Source organism: Protopterus annectens, chromosome 1.part0, assembly GCF_019279795.1.
Source record: "Protopterus annectens isolate FY-2018-M chromosome 1.part0, PAN1.0, whole genome shotgun sequence".
Taxonomy (NCBI): Eukaryota; Metazoa; Chordata; order Ceratodontiformes; family Protopteridae; genus Protopterus; species Protopterus annectens.
This window is the reverse complement of record NC_056725.1, coordinates 96310903-96328961: the sequence shown is the minus strand read 5'-3', so window position 1 is coordinate 96328961 and position 18059 is coordinate 96310903. Positions and strand designations below refer to the sequence as shown.

The 18059-nt window shown below is 46.7% G+C and overlaps 1 protein-coding gene across 1 annotated transcript in view; it reads left to right on the top strand.

The window, feature by feature from the left end:
* The window catches only part of MEIOSIN (meiosis initiator), a 1029307-nt gene that overhangs the window by 280922 nt on the left and 730326 nt on the right, over window positions 1-18059 (top strand). The window lies entirely within an intron of this gene.

Sequence of the window (18059 nt, the reverse complement as noted above, 5' to 3'; positions counted from 1 at the left end):
ATGGGATAACCGTCGCCGTGCGCCATTCAGTGGGCACAAAGCCTGAGGTGAGGCTATGACTGAACATGGTACTTAGTTAGGGTGCCAGTTCATTCTGTAGTTCATGTATAACGCAGCCTGGGATATTGTCAGGTCCCATGGATGCTGTGTTCTTGGCTTTGGAGAGTGTATTTTTTTACCTGTGTAGCCGTGATTACAGGAACTTTGCATTCTTCCGGTATAGAGATGGCCCCTCTAGGGGGTGAGAGGGGGGTAAAGTTAGCACTGAACCTGTCTGCCAGGATATTGGCAATATCAGTTGGTTCTGTATATTTAGTGCCATTATGCTGTAACTCAGAGCAGATCTGAGTGTTCCCATTTAGATTCTTGACATAGCTATAAAATGCTTTGTGGTTGTCTTTAGAGTCAGTGGCAATTTTGTTTTCGTAACTAGCTTTGGAGGATTTTATGAGGGATCTCAGCTTCTTACTGAGGTTGACCAGGGTGTTCCTCCAGTCATGGGATTTACTCTTTTTTGCAACCGTTTCTTTCTTCTGTTGTAGAGTTTGTTTATGGCAGAGGACCACCAGATCGGCTTCCTTTTTCTGGAGGATAGCATCTTGGTTCTATTAGGGATAGCATGATCCATGCACTCGTGTAAGTGCTTATAAAGTGCATTTGTGTAGGATTCAGCAGTTGTAACTCTATTGTCCGTCTGCATGGTTGTCATGAAGTTTGCCACTTCTGTCTTAAGAAGTTTGAAGTTGGCTTTGGAGAAGTTTTTTACGGTGGTTTCCCTAATTGGGGGTGAGGGTGGGTTGTGGATGTCTAGGGTGATTAGCTTGTGGTCGGATCTGACCAACGAGGAATTGACCTCTGGTGTGGAACACCGGTTACCCATGTTAGTAATGACCAGGTCTAGTATATTACTGCCCCTGGTGGGGGTGTGAATAAGTTGATCCAAGGCGTTGAAATTTATGAATTCCAGAAAACGTTGAGCAAAAGAGTTGGTACATGAGTAGTTTTCCCAGTTAGTGGTGGGGTAGTTGAAATCGCCCATTTTTAGGGTGATAGGTTGTACCCTAATTCTTTCCAGTGTGTCAAGAAATGAGGAGTGGGAATCCTGGGGCATGGTGGGGGGTCTGTAGCAAGCTACAATTTGGATTGCTGTCTTGCCCAGAGTTAGTTGCACTTGGATAATCTCGGATGCATTATGCTGTTCAACTAGCCTGGAGGTGTGGATATCCTTAATGAATATGGACATGCCTCCACCTTTAGTGCTTCGTTCTGGGTTAGGAGGCCGAAAGGTGTGGTATGAATTATAGCCTGGTAATGCAGGGGTGCTCTCTGGAGCTTTGAACCAGGTCTTTGTCACTGCACAGATGTCGTTGTTCTCCATTTTAAGAAGTGCTTCAAGTGAGTGCATTTTGAGGTTTAGACTTCTAGCATTGAGTAGCATTACCCTCAGATTTTGCTTGCTTGTACCTGTTACGGTGGTCAATTTGTTATTTGAACCTTGCCTAAAAAAGGCACTATAGAAGTGGCAAGAGCCTTAGCCAGTATCTGGAATCCCAAGGGCGACAGGTGCAAGCCATCTCTGGCAAAGCATCGTGATCCGTCGATCATGTCGTCCCAGGCAGACAAATACTGGATCCCCTTAGAATGACACCAGAAGCTTAGCCAATTGTTGAAGTCTAATAATTTTGTCCTTGTACTGTGGCATCTTTCTGGGTGATGGCAGGATGCTACTCAGGGCCAGGGTCATACCTGCCTGGGCTACAAGATCGGAGAGCTCCTCCATGTCTCTTTTCATGTAGTCCAGGGAGGTACGTCTCAGGTCATTCACACCAACATGGACAATGACAGTGTCATATTTGTACTTGTTGTGGAGTGACCTGAGTGCATGCGTTATGTGGCGGATCCTGGCACCTGCCAGGCAGCTGACAGTAACTTTCTCCTTGTTTAGCCTGGTGAGTGGAATATCAGTGTGTCTGACTATAGAGTCACCTATGAGTGTTGGGTACGTTGTTATGCCTTATGGGCTGTGGTTGAGTGGCACACTGGGTTTGTGGGCTGTGTGTCATTTGGGTTGTGTTGGGGAGTGGAGTTTGCTTGCGTCTCTGCTTTGGAAGTCCCTGATGCTTGGGCAGGTTTTTATTGAGACCCTCCGAATAAATGTAGGTGTGTGTTTTGTGTTTCTATGTGTGTGTTTTGGTGGTGTAGGTTTTGAGGGACTATGTGATGAGTGTGGTGTGGTGCGAGTATTTACCTTCTCCTCTTGACTGTCTGGTCCAGTCTTGGGTGAAGAGAGCTTTGCTTCCAGTTTGGTAATATAAGTGCATCTCTCACAAGTTATAGTGTTGGGTGGTAGGAGGAGAAGGTTGTCTGTGTACATGAGGCAATTGCTGCATTGCCCCAAGATGCCTAGATTCATCAGGTAGACAGGAGAAATCACCGGGAGCTGACCCTTGGACATGCCTGGATAGGTGCTTATTTATTAAGTACTAAAAACTGCTTTCCTTTAGACAAGTGCGGAAAGTTGAGTGCTGTAGTAATTTGCAACTTATGTAGTGCTTACAACGAGTTCTGAACAAGTGTTGAGTTCAAAGAAACAGATTAGAGTGCTGAAACTAGAAAACTGGCTAGTTCTAAGAAACAAAATTAAGTTAGAAGGCTTCCCTCCAAAACAGAAAGGCTTGGGGGCTCAGAAGCCTACAAACAGTCTAGACCACTTACAGGAAAGGCAGGAAGGAAATAAGCATAACATTTTTTTTTTCTCTACCACATGCTCTCTTTGTACACAGTAGGAGTGCCTGAAATCAGAATATGATCTCACTGCACTCAGTTGAGTGAGCAAATGAGATGGACCCAGAAGGAGTATCCAAACATAAACTTACAAGAGGGGTGGGCAGTTTCAAAGCCACCAAGATTAACACCAAAACAAAAACAGGGAGGGTGGGTGAGGAACTAACTGACAAAATAGAGTCAAAACTTCCAGTTCAGTTAATATTCAATGTAACACAAATAGCTCAATTTAAATGCCGTATTATTTGAAAAATGTGCATATAAAAGGTACTTATTCTCTTATACGTCCAGTTGAATACAGCTAGATCTTAGCCGGCCATTTTAAGCTGAAAATATTTTCAAATGTACCACTTAAATAGTCAGTGACAGGCTATCAATGAATGAGAATTCCCCCGCCTGCAATTACTAACAGCAATAAAATCTAGCAAGCACTAACTGACAAAACAGTCAAAACTTCCAGTTCAGTTAATATTCAGTGTAACACAAATAACTCAATTTAAATGCCATTTTATTTGAAAAATGTGCAGATAAAAGGTACTTAAATTCTCTTATATGTCCAGTTGAATACAGCTAGATCTTAGTCAGCCAAAGCTGAAGTTTTTAAGCAGAAAATATTCTTAAATGTACCACTTAAATAGGCAGTGACAGGCTATCAATGAATGAGACTTCCCCTGCCTGCAGTTACTAACAGCAATAACATCTAGCAAGCACTAACTGGCAAAACAGAGTCAAAACTTCCAGTGGGTCATATAGTTCAGTGAAGCAGTTGTTCAGTATTTGCTGCAAGGCTTGGAAGGATCCTGATATGGTTGAAACTATCTCCAGATAACCAAATAGGGTGCTGCATTCTGTCAAGGGCAGACAACACTAGAGCAAGGGACTCTTGTGGAATCGATAGTGGAACCTGCAGCCACCAAGAGAGATGTCTTGGAGGATGTTCCATCCATCTATCCATCCATTGAACAAATAGTTCAGGATGATGGATAGGCTTGGAAGCAGGTGAATGAGTAATGTATGCTTTCTGTAAGAGCACTAAACTATATGGACAGTATCCAGGTATTACTCTAGATTATTTTTAGTCTCCAAAAAGACAAAGAACTTCAGGCCATTTCTCAACTTTAGTCAGCTGATCTGAATTGTAAAGGGGTTATTCTGGATGGTTTTCATGCAGTCCATACTGCTATATCTTCAGGCAGGAGACTGGATGTGCTCCTTTGGTCTTCAAAGGTAAATTCTTTGAAAAGATTTCTAAACATCAAAGTAGGAGGCAGTCCTTATTAGTATGAAGCCTTACCTGTAGTACTCAGCACACCTCCTCAGGTGTTTACCAAATCATGGCACCAGATGTGACTTTTGGGTGTACAAATATTTCCATACCTGATTGATTGGCTTCTAGCAGCTCCTACAGTGGAGAAGTTTCTTATAGTAAGACAGTACTTGCTCCATGTCTGTCTTTGGGGCTCATGGTAAATGTGACCAAGTCTCAACTGGAGCTTTCCGAAGATTTAGTTTTCATAGGCTGACAAATTTACACAGTGTACCAATTAGCAAAGTAACACCCCCCCCCCCCCCATGATCATATCTATAATCTCAGAAGTCAAAAATGTATTGCAAGAATGCCAACCTTCTGCTGCAGCTGTATTCAAGGTACTGGGACTCCTGGCATCTTCAGTTCAGAATGATGCCTTATACTCGCATCAGTATGCAAATATTTCAATGTATTCTTCAGATTAAGTGGACTCAGGCTTTACAGTCCATGGATCCCATGATCAGAATCTCCAGGACTTGGAGCAATAGCTTACACTGGTGAATGGATCCACAAAATCTTTCAGTAGGAATACCCTTTGTCAGCCCACATCGAGTGCCTCTGTGACCACTAATGCATCGTTTTAGGGAAGGAGGGCATTATCTAAACAGAACTGTCTGGGGTACATGGAATTCCCTAGATGCCCTACTGCACATTATTGTTCTTGAAATGAGGGCAGTCCTCGTAGCCTTGCTATATCAAATGTCCACAATTCTTCAGCATAGTTCCCGAGATGAGACAGCCCCTTCAGAAACATATTGGCCCATGATTGGCCCCCGGGTCTCATGAATGCCTTTCTTTGTTTTCCATTAATACCCATACTAAAAAAGAAAGGCAAAGACTGCAAAGCACAAGCTATTCTCTTACCCCCTTCTGTCGTCATCAGTTGTGGTTTTCCCTAACCATGACCTTATCTAAGGAAGAAACCCCTTCTTTTGCAGAGCCTGTCTCTGCTGATGCACCTGTCTGGTCAGCCGTTTCTGGACATGCACTGTTTATATCTAACTGTATGGTTTCACTCCTTCTATTGATGGCTAAGAAAAACTCATTCCTTCCAGATGCTATTGAGCAAATTATAGCTTCCCAAAAGCCTTCAAAATGACAGATTTAAAAGGTTAAATGGGAAAAGTTTACTATTTGTGCTTAAATAAAATAGTACCAAGATCAGCTTAACTGCCATCTGTTGTGGCTTTTCTGATAGAATTTTCAAAGCCTTCTAGCTTATCAGTGGGAGTGGTAAGCACTACGTAACCTGTTCTCCACATAAGGAGTGGTTTCTGGGCCCAGAAATTGTAGTTATTGGCCGGTTGGGCAGTTTTTCCATCTCTCTCAACTGTCTGATTTAAAAGCTCACATTTGCACTTGTACCCCCCCCCCCCCTTTGTGTAACTAGTCTAGTCCAGATACAGATTTGCTGTATCCAGGAGTGTTTGTAAGCTCCTGAGCCCTGCAAGCCTTTCTGTGCTGGAGGGAAGCCTTCTAGCTTATCAGTGGGAGTGGTAAGCACTAGGTAGTCTATCTACCACAAGAGGAGTGGTTTCTGGCCCGGATTTGTGTTTTTTTGGCCTTTTGGGCAGTTTCTTTCATCTCTTTCAACTTACTGGCTTAAAAGCATGTGTTTGCGCTTGTTTCCTCCCTTTCCTGTAAATGTTGTAGTCCAGATACAGATTTGCTGTGTCCAAGATTGTAAGCTTCTGAGCCCCCCCAAGCCTTTCTGTGTTGGAGGGAAGCCTTCTAGCTTATCAGTGGGAGTGGTAAGCACTAAGTAGCCTATCTACCACAAGAGGAGTGGTTCCTGGCCCAGAAATTGTAATTTATTGGCCGTTTGGGCAGTTTTTCCATCTCTCTTAACTTTCTGGTTTAAAAGCCCGCGTTTGCTCTTGTTTCCCGCCTTTCCTTCAACTTGTCTAGTCCAGATATAGACTTGCTGTATCCATGACTGTTTGAAAGGTGACAGAGCCTGCTGTTCAATTTTTCCCTTAGGTCTACTAGTGCTCTCCTGTCCTGCACTTATACTAGCTTATTAGTCTAGCACTTTACAAGACTTCTTGTAGCAATTATTGTAGCACACAAGTGCTACCAGCACTAAACGTTCTACAAGGAAACAGATCTAGTACTTATTATTAGTGCCCAACTCGCCAGGCATGTCTACAGGTCAGTTCTCTGTGCTTTCTCCTATTAACCTGGTGAACATGGGCATCCTGAGGCAATGTAGCAACTGCTTCGTACATCGACAACCCTCTTCTCTTACCTTCCAGCACTCAGACTTGTGTGAGATGCACTCGTATATCCAAATTGGAAGCCACGCACTCTCCAGCCAAGACCGGAATAGCTGGTCAAGAGGAGAAGTTCAGCACTTGCACCACTCCACATGGAACACACAGCCCTCCAGAACACACACCAGCACTGCCTTCACATAAAAACAAACCACACACCCACCTTCACGGAAGTTCTCAATAAAAATCTACCCAAGCAGCAGAGCCCTCCAAAGCAGAAATGCACTCAACCACCACAACACAATATTAATCACGAGACACATAACTCTCCTAAACAGTGTTTCACTCAACCAAAGCCCCTAAGGCAAAAGAGCATGCCCAACACACTAGTCATAGGTGACTCAATGGTGAGGCACACTGTTGTCCCACTCACTAGGTTGAATAAGGACAAAGTAACAGTCAGCTTCCTCTCAGGTGCCAGGATACAACACATAACACATGCACTCAGGTCGCTCAAAACAGGTACAACTATGACTCTGTCATTATATGTGTGGGTGTGGGTGATCTGAGACGTACCTCCCTGGACTGCATGAAAAGAGACATGGAGGAGCTCTTGGATTATGTAGCCCAGGTGGGTATGACCCTAGCCCTGAGCAGCATCCTACCATCACCCAGAATGATACCACAGTACAAGCAGAAAATGATTGATTTAAACAATTGGCTAAGTTTCTGGTGTCATTCTAAGGGGATCTAATATCTGTCTACCTGGGATGACATGATTGATAGACCTTGATGCTTTGCCAGAGATGGCCTGCATCTGTCACCCCTGGGCTTCCGAATACTGGCCAAGTCTCTTGCCACCCCTATAGTGCCTTTTTTAGGCGGTGTTACAAAGACCAAATTACCACAGTAACAGCTACAAACAAATGCAATCTGAGGGTCATGTTGCTCAATGCTAGAAGTCTAAATCTCAAAATGCACTCGCTCGAGGCACTCCTTAAAATGGAGAACATTGAAATTTGTGCTGTAACAGAGACCTGGTACAAGGCAGCAGAAAACACCCCTGCACTACCAGGCTACAACTCCTTCCACACCTTTCAGCCCTAGAACTTAGATCGAATATCCAAAAGCAGTGGCGTCTCCGTATTCATAAAGGATGCGCACACCTCCAGACTGGTAGCCCAACATAATGCATCAGAGATACTTCAGGTGCAGCTAACCTTGGGTAAGATAGCGATTCAGGTCGTAGCCTGCTATAGGTCCCCAACCATGTCCCAAGACGCGCACTCCACGTTCCTAAGCACCCTGGACAATATTAGGGTCCAACCTAACACTGTCTTGCTAGGTGACTTCAACTATCCCTCCATTAACTGGGTAAACTACTCATGTACCGATACACTAGCCCAACATTTCCTGGAGTTCATTAATTCCAGTGCCCTGGACCATCTCGATGTTCTTCGTGTTTCACTGTTGCAGTCATCATATTTGGGTTATCTACCTGCAGGTAGCCCTCAGTCGGCCTGAATACCAGAGTCATGGGATTTCTGCATCGGATGGATTTCTGCATCGGATGCTGTCGCTTTTTTTAATGTTAAGTTGTCTATCTCGCCTTCATTCTTGCTGGTTGGGTTCAGAGCCAATCCTCGGCTCCGACTCTGCCATCTACTAAAGCTCGAGAGCTATTTACTGGCTCAAGGCCTCCCCATATCCCACAATGCTTGGCGGTAGATACCCAGAACTCGTTTGCCGCTTCAGCTACGAGGTTGCGAGTTTACTGGCTCAGGTCGTATTATTCCTTTTTTGTATTTTTATCTTAATATTTACCTTGTATTTTTAGTTTATTTAGATAGTCTTTCCCTCTTAGTGTAGTTAGACTGTGTATCCCCTATTTTATCCCACCTAGGAAACTCGTTTTTTTTTTTGTTAGAGAGTCCCCCTGTTTCTTCTCTTTAGCGGCTAACCCCTCCCCTTTTGTTTTTTTTTTTTGTTTTTTTTGTTTGTTTTTTTTGTAGGAGTAGTGTTTAGCCTTATAGTATTTGTATTTTTTATTAAGAATACTTGTTGTTGTTAAAGTGTGGTGATACCTTTTTGTAATTGTTATTGTTAGCTTAACTAGTGTGGGTGTGTGAGTTTTGTTCTGTGTGCCTTGTTTAAGCACTAGTTTAAATTTTTTCTCTCTTTAGTATCCTCTTGCACTATGTCTAAGGATACTAAAGATGTCCTTCAAGAATGCAACTGCAGTCCTGACATATGGGTTGTCCTGCCTCAGGCAGCCCTTCGGTCGGCCAGATTCCAAAGTCTGGGTCCGGCGTCGGCCGATGTCGCCTCCTCCCCGACGTCAGAGCGGCTGGAGTATAAAGGCATCAGCCGACGCCATCTTCTCCAGTCTTTCTTGCCGCGCGGTGCCCGAAGCAGAAGTAGTTCGCAAGTGCCGGTCGGTCAGCTCCTGTGTTTTCAGTTACCGAAGTCATCTAAAAGCTAAGTACCCCGCTGGGGAACATTTTTTCTTGCCTCAGCCGATGTCAGAACAAATTGAGAAAGTTAATAATTGTTTGTCTTGTGGTAAACAAATACCTCATAAGGACTTCCATTCTTACTGCCTCCCTTGCCTGGGCCCAGACCACAACGTCTCGGCCTGTGCTGCCTGTGCTTGCTTTAATAAGCGCACTCTCAGGCGCCGGGCAGAGTTTGCCGAAGACTTTTTTGGCGAATCCCATGCTTACAACATGCCGTCGGAACAACCGACAGCACAAACTACCAAAAAACGAAAGGACCGGGACCGACATCCTCGGCCCGCGTCTTCCACCGATATAACGCCTAAGCCCTCCGCGAGTGCTTCGGTCCCTTCGGAAGCGGTAATTCAACCGCTCCAGGCCGACGACACCGCGTTAACTCATCCCTCGGTCTCGGAGACTACACCGGTGCCGGTTGTTGATTTTCCTCCGGAAACCGGCGTTCTGGATCTACCCGACACCATTCCCGTGGACAAAGTTACACCTGCACATGGGGCAGCTAGGCCTCTTGTATCCATGTCAATCAAGGCCTTTGCACGTGTTAAGGCCGCCAGCCAGGCCAAGGCCCATCCTAAACCTACTTCTCAGGCCCCTTCTTCTGACAGACAAATCATGTCTCTGGCTGCAGGTCTAATCTCTCTTATCAGGGGGTCTCAGCCTCACCCAGACAGAGGTTCTCAGCCGCCTGCAGAAAAAAGGCCTAGAACTGAGCAGGCAGACAACCTCTCTTCGGATGAAGCCTCTGGGGATTCAGAGCATTCAGATACCCAAGAAGAATCCTTCCAGGCCTATGAGGACTCTGATGCTGAGGAATCTATTCCCTCTGCCTCTCCTACAAAGGATTTTTCTTTCGGTGAAGTCCTCCACTCCATGAAGGAACATTTTAAGTGGCAGGGTCAGGAATTTTCTGATTCTAGGAAAAGGCTACGTACCTTTCTTAAGTTACCCCAGCACAGACCTTTAGCTATCCCTCCAGTTTTGGATGTCCTGGATGATGTTTTCTCCGACTCCAGTGCTTTCCCTGATTCTCTCCCTCCTGCTCCTGTCAAGCCAGACAGATATTACAGGGTCCCTGACACTCACAAGCATCACTTTAAGGCCCACTCTGTGGATCTAGAAACTATTTCACAGGGCCCCAAAGGAGTGGCTTCCTCCTCAGCCAAGAACCAACTGCCAGCTGACAGGGAAGCAAGGTCCCTGGAGAGATGGGGTAAAAAAGTTTATACCTCTTCCACCCTTGCCATGAGGTCTCTTAACTGCCTTTTTCATATGTTTCAGTACCAGGATTATTTACTGGATGATTTGCAGAAAAAGATAGCCTCTCCTGAGCCTATAGATAGAAAGGCATTGCAGGATTTTGTTCATAACACTCAGCAGGTTAGTAATCATTTTCTACAGTGTGGTTATGATGCATTGGAGGCTTCATGTAGGGCAGCTATGACAGGGGCTGTTATCCGTAGACATGCTTGGTTGAAAGAACAGCCACTGCCAGATCATGTTAAAGTAAAGCTCCTGGACGCACCTCTGGATAAACAGAAGCTTTTTGGTGCTAATGCTCAGGATGTGTTGAAATCTATTGAGGAAAAGGCAAAATCAGTACAGACAGTAAAGGATTTCCTCCAGGTTCAGCCACCAAGGTTCAGCAGGAATTGGCCTTCAAAGAATTGGTCCTTTCCAGACTCTGACAAGTTTCAAAGGGGAAAGAACAGGCGTGCACGAGGTAGAGGGCAATACCGAGGCTCCTACAGGAGACGCCAATGGCAACCACAAAATCAGAGAAGTGGCACAGGTAGTTCACCTGCACCACAGGGACAATCACAATGACTTACCTTTCACTCCGCCTACCAAGGCTCAAAGAGAAGCACCTCTAGGTGGAAAATTATCTCTATTCTCAAAAAACTGGCACATTATAACAAAGGACAATTGGATTCTGGACATAATAGACAGAGGTTCCAGGTTCCACTTCCATACCTTACCAACAGGACAAGGCATACCAAACCTGCCACAAAATCAAAGGGCAGAGGCACACATAGAAGTCTCAAAGCTGTTACAAATGAAAGCAATACAGAAGGTTCCTCCTCAGGAACAAGGCCAGGGATTTTATTCAAGACTGTTCCTTGTTCCAAGAAAAGAAAAACAGTGGAGGCCTATATTGGACTTGTCCATTCTAAATACTTTTCTCATGGTGCCAAAATTCAAGATGCTGATGTTACAGCAACTTCTTCCCATGCTGGGCAAGGTGTCTTGGCTGGTTACTCTGGACCTCAAGGAGGCATACCTGCATGTCCCTATCAGACACAGTTGCAGAAGATACCTCAGATTTCTTGCAGGAACAGAGCACTATCAATTCTCAGCATTGCCGTTTGGCTTATCTACTGCGCCCAGAGTATTCACGAAATGCCTGGCATCAGTAGGGGCACATTGCAGACTCCAGGGGATTCAAATATACCCTTACCTGGACGACTGCCTAATACAAGCAGACAGCAAACAGACCTTGATAAAACACTTGGATTACGTCATTCAATTGCTGCAGGCTTTGGGATACACAGTCAACATTCAAAAATCAAGACTACTGCCATCCCAAGAGATTATTTTTCTAGGAGCAAAACTGGACACACAGCTACAAATGGCTTTCCTCACAGAGGAGAAACAAGAACATTTAACAGTTTACTTCAAAGGCCTAGCAAAATTAACCCACCTGACCGCAAGGAAGACCCTGCAGGCCCTGGGGTTCATGGCATCTTGCATTCTTCTAATTCCTCTGGCAAGACTACACATGAGAAAGCTGCAATGGTACCTAAAAAGCTTGTGGTCGCAACACAGCCACAACCTAGAAGACATAATACCACTCATACCATGCCTGCAAAGGGAATTTTTGTGGTGGGCTCAAGCAAGTCACTTAAACGAAGGCATGCTTTTCAACAAACCTCCAACAAGTCAAACTATTACAACAGACGCCTCAGACCATGGATGGGGGGCGCACATGGACGGCAGATGCATTCAAGGGCAATGGACTCCCATGGAGATGCATCAGCGCATAAATCAAAAAGAGATGTTGGCAGTGATACATGCAATAGAAGCCTTTGAAAAATCTCTTCAGCAAGGTCATCTGCTAATAAGGACAGACAACACCACTGTCATGTGGTACATAAACAAACAAGGGGGCACTCATTCCTACCCCCTCTGCAGACTAACAATGATTCTTTGGGAAAAGTCCCTGAAACTGAACATCTACTTGCAATCCCAGTTTGTTCCAGGCAAGGACAATGTTCTGGCAGACAGGTTGAGCAGAAATTTCTTGGATCCACACGAATGGATGCTACACCCACGCATTTTCTCACAAATAGCATCTGCATGGGGAAGACCAGACATAGACCTCTTTGCATCTCATCTCAATCATCACCTGGAAAAGTTCTGCACAAGGATACACCATCCTCTAGCTTGGAGAACGGATGCTCTTGCCTTCAGCTGGAATGCTCTAGCAATTTATGCATTCCCTCCTCTACCTTTGCTCACTAAGGTGTTACTGAAGATCAAGGCAGAACAACCAAGAGGAATCTTGATAGCTCCAGACTGGCCAAGGCAACACTGGTATCCACTACTACTGAGCATAACTCACACCAAACCGTGGCCCTTGCCTCAATGGCCTCTGCTCCTGACTCAACACAGTTACAAGACTGTTCATCAGAACCTGCAAACCTTAAAGCTGACAGCTTGGAGAGTTCCATGACTCAGACCCATGACTCCCTCTCCGAAAAAGTTCAGGAAATTTTGCTGGAGGCGCGCAGACCTTCCACCAGAAAAAAATATTTGGCCAAATGGAAGAGATTCACCATCTGGAATGTCAACAAGGGCTAGGATGCATCACTGATGAACATACCTCAGATATTAGAATACGTGGCAGAAATGTTTCACAGTGGCCTCTCATACTCTTCCATCAAAATCCACGCTTCAGCTATCTCAGCACATTACAACTGTGATCCACCTGTGTTTTCGCATCCCTTGCTAAGACAGCTTCTAAGAGGCATAAAGAATATCAAACCTCCAAGGAAGCTACCAATTCCTGCATGGGACCTCAATTACGTCTTGGAAAAATTAACTCTTCCTCCTTTTGAACCAGCAGCATCTTCAGAAATGCAATTTCTCTCTTGGAAAACGGTTTTCCTGTTGGCAGTCACCTCAGCAAGAAGAGTCTCGGAGATACAGGCCCTCATGGCAGTTCCTCCTTTTCTCATCTTTCATCAGGACAGAATTTCCCTTAGGACCAATCCTTCATTCATGCCTAAGGTGATATCCAGAGTGTCTCTAAACCAAGCAATTCACCTGCCTACTTTCTTTCCTAACCCTCAAAATAAAGGGAAAAGCTGCTGCATACTTTAGACATTCACAGACAACTACGCTACTACTTGGACAGAACAAAGTCCACCAGGAAGTCTGACCAACTGTTTGTAGCCTATGCTGCTGGAGTGCAAGGAAAAGCAGTCACTAAACAAACTATCTCAAAATGGATTGGACACTGCATCAGATTCTGTTATTCTTTTCATGGAAAAAGTGTGCCAGCTAATATTAGACCACAGTCCACCAGAGCTATGGCCACATCCACAGCTTTTCTAAGAGGAGTGGCTACAAAAGACATTCTAGAGGCTGCTACATGGAGCTCCGTGCATACATTTACCAAACACTACAACCTGCCATTATACTCCAGATCCCGAGCAGGCTTTGCTTCGGCAGTCCTGCAGGGCCTTCTAGCTACACCATCTCTTGCTTAGTCCTACCACCCCCAGCTTGGCTATGGTATTCAACCCATATGTCAGGACTGCAGTTGCATTCTTGAAGGACATAGTACAGTTTTGTACCTACCATAAATGTAGATGTCCGATAGATATGCAACTGCAGTCAGGTTTTCCCTCCCTCCTACCCCTCTGTTTTTTCCCTTTTGGGTCCTTTCTCCCCTTACCTATCAGCTGGGGATATATATTATTGTGTATCTGTTTATTACTGTTGTGCATGTCTGGTTTAATCTGTTTATCCATTCACAAAATTTAGCCTTCCTTGGAGGGCACCTGGCATCTGGGGCAAGAAACACTGAAGAAGATGGCATCGGCTGATGCCTTTATACTCCAGCCGCTTTGACGTCGGGGAGGAGGCGACATCGGCCGACGCCGGACCCAGACTTTGGAATCTGGCCGACTGAAGGGCTGCCTGAGGCAGGACAACCCATATGTCAGGACTGCAGTTGCATATCTATCGGACATCTACATTTATGGTAGGTACAAAACTGTACTTTTCAGGTTTCAAGAAGTGTGACTCGTGCTGTCAGAAGATGTCTCTGACAGACGGTCACACTTCTTGTGTGTATTGCTTGGGTTCCCTACACCTGCAGGACTCCTGCTTGGTCTGTCATGCCTTCAGCCCGAGAGTCCTGCAGGAACGTAGGAACAAGCTCATTTTGAGAGGCTTACCTAAGCCTGAGGGATCCCCAATGAAGCCTCAGTCGGGGAAATCGTCAAAGCCCGCCAAACCGTCGGCCCCCAGTTCAGAGCCGTCGCCGGGCGGAGCATCTTCCTCCTCTTCGGTTCCGGATGGAGCCGACACCTCTAGGCCTCAATCGTCTCCGACTTTAGTGTCGGAACCATCTTTGGGTCGAAAACGTTCAAGGTCCCCTTCCCTTGAATCGGTTCGTTCAGCTCCGAGGTCACCATTGCTTCAGTCCGAACTAAGCCATAGGTCCCACTCCTCTCAGTCCTCCAGGCTATCTGATCACGACTTGGAGAGGGTGGTCAGTAGACTCCTTAAATCGCAGGCCCTGGCCCAAATGCTAACCAGCCCTTCTCAACAGACTGTGGCTGTCCCGGTGTCTTCAACAATTCCTCCTCCGACTCCCCCTTTGTGTTCGGAGCCGGAGCTGGTTGGGTCTCGAATCTTGGAAACGTCGGAGCCAATACCACACCTTTCGGCTGCTTCGTCGGCTCCGATCTCTTCGTTGGTTCCGTCCTTGGAGGGATATGGGCGCTGAGACTCCATCGTTGGCTCCAAGGGGGCGAGTGGCATCGGACCCTTGCCCGATCCCGTTCTCCCTCTCAGAGCTTCGGCGCAGGTGAGCTCGGCCCCGGAGCCATCCCTCTCGGTGCCGGTAGGGTTTCATTTCTCTTCGGAGTGGGGACCTTCTGCTCTGCCTGATGGGGGCGCCTTCAAGGTCATGAGGAACGTGCTGACTCCTGAGTCGGCTCCTCGATCGGCCCCTTCGGCTCCTCCCCCCATGGTGCTGCATTGGTCTCTGCCCACCCCCATGACCCCAAGCGTGGAGAACAGATGCTCCAGGTCGCCCCATTGGGCGTATCTTCCTCTTCCGAGGCCTCCCCTGATCTTTCAGAGGAGCCCCCTTGGAAGAGAAAATGTAAGAGGAAACATGTCGACTCCCCCGAGTCAGTCACTTCTGATACCGACTTGGAGGATTCAGAAGGATCCCCAAGATCCCCCTCTGAGGATGTCTCTTTTTCAGACATCCTAGAGATCCTTAAGCAGAGGGGGAACTGGACTGCCCTTAACCCTTCCGAGGACCAGTCGGTATACCTGGACGCGTTTGGTTCTCGCCCTTCCACCTCCTGGGTGTCTCCACCCTTCGACCCGCTCATGGAAGTAGTGGCTCGAAGGGCGTGGTCAGCCCCGGACACAGTGGAACCAACTCCCCGTACGCCCACTAAGTTCATTACAGCCCCACCCAACAAACAATTTTTGACAAAAGGTGTCCCCGTTGATGCCATGGTGGTGGCAACAGCCACGAAGAAGGAGTTGGCTGACCCTTCGGTGCCTGTTCATCCACCTAATAAAGAGTCTAGGACAATGGACAGGTATGGGAAACGGATGTTTTCCTCAGCGACCTTTTCCATGCGGTCGCTGAATTATCTGTGCCACTTCACCCGCCTCCAAAGGGATCTTCTCAAGGAGCTGGGTGATACCCTTCAGGATCCATCAGCTGTGGGGGTTCAAGATAAGATTAACTCCCAGCTGGCGACCCTTAACTCAATCATCAACTCTTCCATGCGGCTCATTTCTTATGCAGCCGACGGGGCGAGAAGGGCTGCAGGTACAGGCGTGGCTTTGAGAAGACATGCCTGGATGCGGTTATGTAACTTTGCTGACCCCTTTAAGGCGTCCTTCACCAATACCCCCTTCGATGGTTCGGCTCTGTTTGGACCACAGGTGAAGGATACCCTGATCATGTGTGAGCAGGAAGGCAAGACTCTCTCTGCCGTGGGAGTCCGTTTTTCTACTCCCTCTAGACCATACCCTAAAGGTCAGAAGAGTGGGAAAATGTGGTTTCGGAAACCCCAGGGAGTCGTGTCTGACACACGTGGCGAGTTCCCCTCCAGGGGCAAAGGAGGGAACAATAATAGATGCTGCCCGAGGGGCAGAGGGGGTCCGCAAAATCAGGGTAGCAGGGAATCTTTCTCTGACAAACCCTTTCAGCACCCCTGAGGGGCTGCCCGACTGTCCACCTTCGGAGGCAGTCGGGGGAAGATTGTCACTGTACCCAGAAGCCTGGCATCTCCTCACACAAGACAAATGGGTACAGTCCATCATATCCGAGGGTTACAAAATCCCCTTTGTCCACACCCCTGTTCAAACAATCAAGTCCTTCCAGATGTTCCACCCGGTCTAAGGGAACAAGCAGTGCCAGAAATTTCAAAACTGCTAAAAAAAAGGGCCATCCAGCCAGTCCCAGCAGACCAGCAAGGATCCGGAATTTACTCCAAGTTCTTTTTGGTACCAAAAAAGACAGGGGACTGGAGACCCATTTTGGATCTCAACAGGTTAAACAAATCTGTTCAAAGAACGAAGTTCCGAATGGTCATGCTTCAGTCCATTCTACCCTTTTTGGGTCAGGACAATTGGATGTGTTCCATAAACCTTCAAGATGCATACTACCATATCAAAATGGACAGGCGCTCCAGAAGGTTTCTCCGCTTCCGTCTGGGAGCCAGTCACAATCAGTTCAGAGCCCTGCCCTTTGGTCTCACTACAGCCCCCAGGGTGTTCACCAAATGCATGGCAGTGGTTACGGCTCACCTGAGACAGCGGGGATTCCAAGTGTTTCCATATCTAGACAACTGGCTCCTTACTGCTTCCACCAGGCATCAGCTACTGCGAGTCAGGGATTATACCACCCAAGCTTGTTCCGAGCTAGGTATCTCAATAAATTTCGAAAAATCTGCATTGTCACCTTGTCAGTCTATAACCTTTATAGGCGCAAGATTAAATACAAAAGATCGGTCCGCAAAACTTCCTCTAGACAGAGTGTCAGACATTCGCCGGCATGTGCAGGTCTTACTGCAGTGCAAGAGGATTCAGGCCAGATTTGTACTAAAAACGTTGGGTCTCATGGCAGCAACAATCATACTAGTTCCCCTGGCTCGTTTCCACATGCGGATTCTTCAGTGGATGCTTTTTACCCAATGGTCCTTTCAGCAACTGCCGATGTCTCACAAGATAATAATCACTCAATCATGCAAAGACCAACTAGCTTGGTGGATGGTCTCCCCTCTATTACTCCAGGGCAGACCGTTTGTTCTTCCTCCTCCTGTTACCACAGTGACCACGGATGCCTCCCTGATCGGGTGGGGGTGGGGCATTTTCAGGGCAGGACTGTCCAAGGCACTTGGCAACCTCTAGAGTACCACCTGCACATAAATGTCTTGGAGATGAGAGCGGTGCTTTTAGTGTTGCAAGCTCTTCAGGAATCTCTACCCACCGGGACCATTGCAATTCAAACAGACAATATGTCTGTAGTGTGGTACATCAATAAGCAGGGGGGAACCAAGTCCTATCCCTTATGTCGAGAAGCACTCAGACTCTGGCAGTGGGCGATCTCCTCTCAACGGTTTCTTATAGCAACGCACATCCCCGGGAAGTCCAGTGTCATAGCGGACAGGCTAAGCAGAGCTATTCTCATGCCTCACAAGTGGTCTCTCAATCAGTCAGTAGCAGACAAAATTTTCCGCAGATGGGGTCTACCTTGCTGCCATCTTTTCGAAACACCTCTCAACAGCAAGTGCTATGATTTCTTTGCTCTCTTCTCCCTTCCCGACCACTCCCCCAGAGACGCTCTAGTTCACGATTGGCCCCGAGGTCTTCTGTATGCATTCCCACCTTTCCCCCTAATTCCCAAACTAATTCAGAAGGCGACTGCATTGGGATCCAGGATGATCCTCATTGCCCCTTACTGGCCTCGACAAATTT